This window comes from Paramisgurnus dabryanus, chromosome 2 (assembly GCF_030506205.2).
Source record: "Paramisgurnus dabryanus chromosome 2, PD_genome_1.1, whole genome shotgun sequence".
NCBI lineage: Eukaryota > Metazoa > Chordata > Actinopteri > Cypriniformes > Cobitidae > Paramisgurnus > Paramisgurnus dabryanus.
Window position 1 is genome coordinate 43,335,924 of NC_133338.1, and position 9,533 is coordinate 43,345,456.

Genomic DNA, 9,533 nt, shown 5'->3' on the forward strand with positions numbered 1-9,533 from the left:
GCAGTATGCAGTTTATAACAGACATATATGTTTGCCTCTAACTATCCTAAAGACCCTTCATGAATCACTCTTAAACGTGTTGATAACTAGTGTCCTCTATCACGATTAATAAGGCAGTCTCCCAGCACACTGGTGATTTAACATCATTTACAGACAGCCCCAAAGGTCATTAACACTGTCCGCTTAACAAAAAAATCACCTACGAAATCCAGAATTCTTGTTTTTCTTCATCCGCTGGAACGCAGATGCCAAATAAAGGCGGCAAATTGATTCGTTCACAAAGTCGTCATGTTGGGGGAATAAAATGAACAATTATCTCTTTTTCTCGTCGTCATACGCCAATGCCCGTAACTTGGCTGGGCTGTATGTGTATTGAGCAGCACAAGGCCCTGAGGAATGCAGAAAGCTAATTGCTAAACTAATGATTTTGAATATGGTCTGTCAGCCTCTGCCACCCTCCCTCATAAACAAACATCTCAATTTCTTATTTGTTTCTCCATTTAAATGGATTTCTCATTTAGATTTAAAAGAGAAGACTGATACTGTTTTAATTCATCAAGTGTCCTGATTTACATCTCATTGTTCTATTTGTAAATCACATGCGAGTGAATGTGTATGTGTTTTTTCACTTTTTTCGCCCAGTCTGAATATTCAGATCCACCCAATTCTCTTACGTGTGTGAATGGCATTGCTATCCCTCCCCTACCACTGTAAAAAAAAAATATCATCAGCCAACCCAGTCTCATGAAAAAACGTACCCTGACTACGTTGGTCCAATTTGCAAAACGTGGAGGGGTTACAATAATGGCCCTAGAATTGTATGACTGTTACATTTTTTTTTCGCCTATTCTTTTAATGGCCCTTGAATTGTATGACTGTTACGTTTTTCTTTCGTCCAAGTCACGTGACTTTCAAGCTACCGGCCGTGAGAACAAAAAAACATGGCGGACATTTCTCTCATTTTTAGTGGAAAAATCTATATTGTGAGTTAGTTTCTGCATAAAAATAAGTTTTGATTACAATTCTAGCGAGAAATATATATTTTATTTTCATAATATGCACTCAGTGAATTTACATAATCACTCGCTTGCTCGATGTCACGCAGATTTTTCAGATCTCGCCAGAATAATGTAAAACTGATACGTTTTTGGTTGCTATGGTTGCTGCCAGGGCTCGTCACATGACGTCTTCTACAGACCATAATAAATAAGAATAAATAGGAAGAGGCAACAATAAATGATCTATGCCAGCGCAAGTCAATATTTATCTGGCCAGTCAACTGGTTTTTAATTTTTAAAAATCCCTCGCAGTCTGAACTGCAACAGCACGGTCTGCGGTGAGTTAAACAACGTTCAACTGCAGGATCAATAGCATTCAGCGGTGAGTTTAACAACCCTCAAATGCGGTTAAAACAACATTCAGAGGGAAGCTTTATTTAAACCGCGTTCAACTGCAGATAAAACAACATTCAGAGGTGACTTTAACAACACTCCACGGCGCGTGGGAGTAGCATTTTAAGCGTTTTCTGATCATGTAGGTAAGTGCTTTGATTACCTTTAGACGTGATGCATGCTGGGAGGCAAATATTTTTTTATCAAAGGCTCGTTGATGGTAATAAATATACATATAAATATACATTTTACTATACTACGATTGTGTTCGATTAATTAATGGGTTGTTTAATTATTAATTTGTTTATTTTAAATCCTGTAATTTAACAACTCTGACGTCATCGAATGCGACGATGCCAAGGTCCATTGCGATTTCCACTCGGTAAGTTGATGGAGATGATTCTTACATTTACACAGCAAAGAAATGTTTAATCGTGACAATAAGTTGTGTTTGGAACATTCTAATGTATAAGGTAGCAATCTTAGGATGGTAAATAATATAAGTCATTAAACAAATAACTTTGTTGCACCACATATGCATAGGCTAATAGCAAAAGTAGCTAATTAAACTATTTTTTGTCGCAAATAAGTTGATAATGCAAGATACAGGGAAATGCAAGATTTTCAGTAGCGATATGTTACCTATATTACACTAGCTCGCAACAATTAAGCCTCTTTTAGACAACATGATCAGATGAAGAGCAGTGTTGCCAGATTGGTTTGTTTTCCAGCCCAGTAATTACTTAAAATCCACACAAAATTATACAATAAACTCCCAGAATGATCTATAATAAACAATACAACTTAATTCATACCAGCACTACTTTTGTGGCTTGTCATGTTGTAATATGAAATAATGAATAATTTAAGTGCTCTTTCAGATATTATATAGGAGCCTACGATAGACACTGCGAATGTAAAATTATTTTCCATTTCTGTACTTTCCCTTAAAATAACAAAATTTCACCTGCCCAAGCCCATTTTAATACACATAGTACAACCCAGAACCAACTAAATGGGTGGAAAACATTCTGCCTGACAAGACTGATGAAGAATACTGGTGAAAATGTAATGCTCTTTATCTCCTACAGCACACACACACACACACACACACACACACACACACACACACACTGGGACACACACACACACACACACACACACTGGGACACACACACACACTGGGGGAAATCTGTCCTTAAAAGCAAATGCTGGTCGTATGATCTGTATCCACACATCCATCCAGTAAAACCTTTCATTGAAACTGCCAGTAAACAATAAATACGATAATTGTTTATAAACAAATAATATTATGCTCATAAAAATATGCCGATTTAGCTGTTTTATTTATTCTGCTATATATTATTACAAAAATGTGATTACAGTACAGAATATATATGACATAAACTGATTCACGTTCACAAGGTCACGTTCTTTCTGATCCCATTTTTAAACCCAGTTAGTGTGTAATGTTGCTTTTATAGCATAAATAATACCTGTAAAATGATAAAGCTGAAAGTTCACTGCCAGTCGATTTATTTTCTTTAACAGAATTCGCCTTTCAAAGCCTACAGCGAACGGACGGTTTGGACTTCAGCCCTCTACTTCCTGCTTTAATGATGTCACTAGAACAGTTTTTTGACTAAACTCCACCCACAGGAATACATCAGTGGCCAGCTAAGCTAACGGCAAGCTAATCTGCTATCAAATCACAACACACTAAACAAACTACACAATCACAACACACTAAACAAACTACACAATCACAACACACTAAACAAACTACACAATCAGAACTCGTTACTTATTTCTGAAGGAGGTACTTCACATAACAAGGAAGACTTCAGCCCATTTTTAGGACAGTGAAAACAGCCCTATAGACCCTTTTACTGTTTGTACACAATGATGACGTGGCAGCGTATGCGCGCGCATTTAGGCAACGGAAGTATCGTAAGAATCAACAGTGAAGCAACACAAACAGTAAGTTATTTAAAAAAAATTGACTTTATCAACATTTTCAACACAGCTACCAGATCCGTGTACTATAGTGGAGTGGATAAAAGACGTTAGCAGATGGCCAAAAATAAAGTTGCCAGATACATATATACGTATATTAGTATATTATATTTTTGCAACCAAACGCAACAACGGGACATTTTGATGTTGAGAAACCGTTTTAATAAACTTTCTGAGTTGCTACCACGTTAGAACCAATGGGGAATAACACCACTTCTGTTGCCCAAATGCGCGCGCAGGCTATTTGATCACGTGAGCTGTAAAAGGGTCTATAGAGATCAGTAAATTATGTGAAAAATGTTTTTTTGAACGTGAAACATGAACACGTTATATTGCGCACTATAAACACAATCAAAGCTTTAAAAACACAGAAAGAACGGGAGCTTTAATGTTCATAACAGTTCTAATTGTGTTTGTGCGTTCTTTTGTTATGTTTTAAATTAAAAAGCAAATAATTTTAAAATAAGCAAATAATTCCAACTCATATCTCTCATCTTACCTCCTTGGTACCATCTAGTGCGTTAGAAACAATGTAATCATATTTTCATAAAACGAAAACAATATAAAAAATAGTTTAATATGTTTATTATGGTTTGATAAAATAACTTACAATGTGTTGTATGAGAAAGATACTGCTGACTGTCAGACCACATGAAGCATGATGTATCGCCATAAAAACTAAAATTGAATGTTTTATTAAAAATTGTTGTTTAAAAAAATCACACCAGAGGGACAATTTAGACCATTGCCTGAAAAAGTTACAAACACAAAGTCTTCTTGATATATTCACAAACTCTCGACTGACTATCCCATTGTAAAGATACTGGTATGTCTCTGTGCTTTTATAGTTGCACACTGAAGACACGTCACCCCCGATCAACAACACAAAATCACTGAATATATCTTCATATGATATATCAAAACACTTTAATCCTCACACTGGTTCATACATGGCAGGTGTAGTAAATATTTACAATACTGTTAAAATCATGTTTTATGTGTGCTTCCAGGATACTGTTTTCTACCGGCTGGTTATTGAAACGGAGGTCTTGTACAAAGAAGGGAAATACGTCAAATCACTAACGTCCACATTCAAAAATAAGGTGGATACAGTTCAAGACTAATATTTATTTTAATCTTTTATGGTAACACCTCATTTACTTGTTCATTTCAGGTGCGAGCCAAGCCAATTTTATTTATTGGGAAACAGGATAAAAAGGCTTCGAATAAGTGGGTTGCATATATTATTACCCATTGGCACCCCACTCCTGTCACTACAATTTTTTGGAGGAGATGCGGAGGGCTTTATCTTGACAAAAGGTCAGAGTAATGTTTATGTTTAGAGATTTAGGATTTAAAATACATGTATATTCCTTTGTTGATATGTACAGATTTTATGATGAAAGTAAACTTGTATTATAGCAACCTCCACAGGACAGCAGCCTGAGAGCCTTGCCAATGGAGCGGCCTGAGAGCCCTGCTGTGAAATGGCCGGAGAACCTCACCAAGAAGTCTGAGGCTATATTTGTACTAAATCTTGTTCTTCTGTCTTCTAGACTCTCTCCAACCTCTCTTGCTCCTACTACCTCTACTGCTTTTACAACAATTTTCTCTCCACTTTTTTTCCCCACCTTCACTGCCATGCTCTAAGTTTTTGCCACAGAGGAAGAGGAAGATAAAGAAATCTACCTCTTCCCACTATACCACACTTGTCTCTCTTCAATTTGCATCTGTCTCTTCCAGTTCTAAATCTCAGAAGTGGCCACTGGTGAAGAACAGAATAAAGGATAACTTTTCCTGTTACATCTTACTCCACAATTTGCTCCTAGTCAAATATGTCTTCATGTTAATTAAATTCATTTAGCTAACCAGGTATTTGTTAGCCAGTTCACAGTGTTTTAGAGCCCAATGTCCAAGGACTGTGGTCAATGTAAATTCCTGACTTAAAGGGACACTTCACTTTTTTTTGCTAATTTTCCAGCAGTAAGTTTTACCGTTTTAGAATCCATTCAGCTGATCTCCGCGTCTGGCACTACCACTTTTAGCATAGCTTAGCATAATACATTGAATCTGATTAGGCCATTAGCATCGCGCCAAAAAATAACCAAAGAGTTTCGATATTTTTCCTATTTAAAACTTCTTCTGTAGTTACATCGTGTACTAAGACAGACGGAAAATTTAAAGTTGTGATTTTCTCAGCTGATATTTCTAGGAACTATACTCTTATTCTGTCGTAATAATCAAGGACTTTGCTGTCGTAACATGGCTGCAGAAGGCATAATGATATAACGCAGTGCCCGAAAATAGTCCCCTTAGTATCTTTCAATAGCAGGGGCAATTTTCGGGCACTGCGTAATATCATTTTGGTTGATTGACAAAAACAAGCACAAATTTGTTTGACACTAATGGAAAGGACTGCATATCACTTCACATAAATATGGACTCATGTGATTCACCTACAAAGCATGGCATTCATGGCTTAATAAACTTTTTGTCTTTTCATCATTTCAGGTTGCTGAAAATGTAGTTGGCAGAAGGTTTCCTTTTCGATAAAATAACTGGGGAACAGATAAATGAGGTAAAATGTTATTTACTAAGATGAGTGCTTGTCTTAGTGACTGATTCTGACCTTTCAAAGATAATATCCAGTAATTCAACAGGTAAATAATTATTAATTGTGTTTTGTTTGTGTGTGTCTGTGTGTGTGTGCGTGTGTCTGTGTGTGTGTTTGTGTAGAGGAAAGCCGAATTGAAAGTTCACTGGTTACGTGCTCTGTGTGGTAAGTCATATTTTATTACCTTATTATGTTTATTCCATTGAAATGCAAATAGTCCATTCCATAACCAATACAATGTAGGCAGTGATGTCTGTTAGATAAAGTTCCCTGGACATGTTGATCCTGACAGCAAAAATAAATAGTATTTAAAGAGTTAGTCTGGATTTAAACAGAGGGTGATCCTGAATGTGGAATGGGAGATGATCCATCTAATCTGTATGTAGAATAATCTTAGAATTTTGTGAAGTGGATACAGTCAGGGTTCCCACGGAGCATGGAATTTCTGGAATATCATGGAATTTTAAAGGTCTTTTACAGACATTAATAGTCAATCATGGAATATCAGGGATTTTTGTTTGTTGCTTTAAGGTTTAGTTTCCATTTATGAACAGTTATTCAGCCTGTTAACTTGTATTACAATAGTAGGAGTGATTTGTGCACAAACAAATACAAATTTTAGCATCTGAAACACTAAGCATGTGATAATTTAGTACTATTTCTGATAGGAGATCTGGTTTTACTTATGCTGGAAATGTGATTTAATAAAACGGTTGTATATTACATATTGTAACAATACATCCATTAAGAGTCAAATTAATAACATTTCATCTTATTTTGGGATTTTGTTTTACCAATTATTAATACCTCTGTTTTGTCAGAATGCATCATTTTAGGATGATGCTGGAATTTGGTCTAGTAGTGTCTTGCAGTATTACTGTAATAATAAATGTGAGGAAGAGGAGAGCAATGATGAGTGGAAGTGATGCAGACACTATCCTTATCTAACGTGCCAGATCTGGAACACATGAAAACATGCAGAAATTGTTTAACTTATTCCGCTTATATAAAATAGCTTAGTTACCTTAACAAATAGGAGAATATCCTTAACTCACTAATGACAACTTAATAATTCATTTTAATAAATACATTTTGAAATCACTACATTTGAAGGTACATCCCTTCTGGAAAAACCAGCACACAAGCCAGATGGGAAAGTTGTGTTTTGGTGCTGGTTTGCTGGTGACTACCAGCATAGACCAGCATAATTCCCATGCTGGTTTGGTGCTGGTTTAGTGGTGATCAGCATACCAGCATGGACCGGCATGGGAATTATGCTGGTGTATGCTGTTTTTTTCAGCAGGGATGGCTTTCAATATACAGGAACTGTATGGATATTTATTTTAAAGTACTATTTTAACTACAGTCACCAGAAAATGTTGAGAAAAATATGCCAGCTAAGTACAAGTACCTCACATTTGTACTATGTGTTCTAATGACATTATCTGCACTTATATTACAGTGGAAAAACTTGGGATGACTCATAGGAGCCTGCCAGCGAATTCCAACACAAGTCCCCACATCCCAACCAGTTTTCAGCATGACAGCCTACACCTTTACATTATCAAGCACCCTTCAACTGTTTAATTTTGAGTGTCTTTGCTTGCTGTTCTTTATTAAAGTTTTTGCACAGTACCCAGTCTCTTTTAGTTTTTTTTTCTTGAATTTTGTCTTTTTAAAAACTCTGTATTTGTCATGAACTAAACAGCAGACAAGAAGTGTCCCATGCAAGATCATAAGGTAAAGATTTGTTTGTCATAATTAAATTCCCAAAGGCATTATAATTAAAGATTTTTGAAGCACAGCATGGGTAGTACAGTTTAGGTAAGTCTACTTTAACTATTTGTGTGGTATGCCAGCCATGAATAAGTACCAAAAATTCTCCCAAAGCTACTTAAATCTCACTTAAATTTTGTAGTCCTGATTGAAATGTTCAATTACAATATTAAATAAGAGTTACTTTGACATTTATAATTGTTATTAACAAATTGTAATTTACTTACATTTATTCAGAGTAAAACAATAAAAATTTAGTCATTCTAAATTTAAAACAGTAATTCAAATATATTTTATTTTTGGATATTTCTTTAAAGGACATAAAATATATTTTTTGGTAGCCTGCATGCTGCAATAACTTTATTTTATTTTGCAAGCAAAAATGAAACATTTTGAAATATTGTAGCCTATTATTTATTTCACATACAGTAGGCTATACATCTGGAACAAGTATATAATATTAGTAACCTTCAGGTTTATACTATTGAAACCAATAGGTATTTGCTTAGATAACTGAGAAAACCTTTTTTCCTGTTTCATTTAAGTGTGTGTTTCTGCGTGTGTAATAAACATTATAATCGTACCTACAGCGATTTACAGCGGTGCTGATAATTTACATTCAGGAAGAACGTGCACGTGATTACCATTTATAGACGTGTGACGTTTCCTTGGCGTTAAGCTTTGGTTGGACTAACTTTAATTAAAAAATAATAAGTGATCCGTTTTGCAAACTATGTTTTGCTGTTGTTATGACGTTAGTAATACTGTCAGTAATTGTAAGGTATTGCATTGTTAAAAGAAATTACCCGATTATCGAGATGCTAACCCTATGGTATAACACTCTTCAATGAACTACAATTTACAACGCCATGTTTTCCCGTCCCATCGATAGAATGACAATGGCTTATGGGCAATGTAGTTTAAAAACGTTTAGTATTAGAATTAAATAAATACAATCTTTAATGAACAAAATGGCATGTAAATATGTTCATTGTACAAACCTCTATAACATATTTAAGAGTAAGAATGAAATATTGTATTTTATTGTGATTACTTTTTATAATGCTTTTTAACAGCTTTCCATGCATGTCACAAATCTCTGTCCAACATTATTTAGTAAACATATCATATCATAAATAGCTGTCCTAACAATTTTCTCTTTAATAAACTAATCAGACTTTGGTTTAAAGCCATTTGAAATGTGCATTATTTTTGCATTTCCATGGGCTGTTACTGGGCCCCTACACATATGTACCCTCTTCATCATGGATAACAATCTGTGCTGAGTGACATTTTTATCTGAACAATATTCTTATTTCCCACCTTTTCCAAATTCATTGTGTTAGGTTTTGTTGATATTATGAGAAAATCAGAATACAGAAATACAGTAACAAATTTAACAGATAAGTCAGGCGAGTCATAAAAATCATGCAATGCAAACAATCACAATATAAAAGACAATAATAGAGCATTATTGTCACAAATGTCATAACATAATGTGACTAAGATACTTTTAATAAATTACACAGAAAAATTGTTGTATCATAACTGTATCATAATGATTTTCAGGATTAAATTTTTATACAGCACACTACAGTTCAACTAAACTGTACTATTTTATTCTCAGCCACCAGCTGATGTTCAAACATCCAATTTCTCCCTGTCAATCATTCTTTGATTATTATTACTCATCCAAGATTATTTGTTGGTGTAGTTGAGGTGATTAGCTGAGGTTG

General features: G+C 34.9%; 1 long non-coding RNA gene across 4 annotated transcripts; it reads left to right on the top strand.

Moving 5' to 3' along the window:
* The first annotated feature begins 1,504 nt into the window (after positions 1-1,504).
* On the top strand, positions 1,505-7,656 carry LOC135778631 (uncharacterized). 4 transcript variants are annotated; one of them, XR_010544596.2, is made up of 6 exons: positions 1,505-1,773; positions 2,943-3,079; positions 4,582-4,727; positions 4,830-5,985; positions 6,144-6,186; positions 7,484-7,656. It is a non-coding gene; the product is annotated as an uncharacterized lncRNA (long non-coding RNA). The 4 variants fall into 4 exon arrangements; XR_010544594.2 differs by having other exon boundaries at positions 4,582-5,985; XR_010544597.2 differs by lacking the exon at positions 2,943-3,079 and having other exon boundaries at positions 1,506-1,773; positions 4,582-5,985.
* Positions 7,657-9,533: the final 1,877 nt, after the last annotated feature.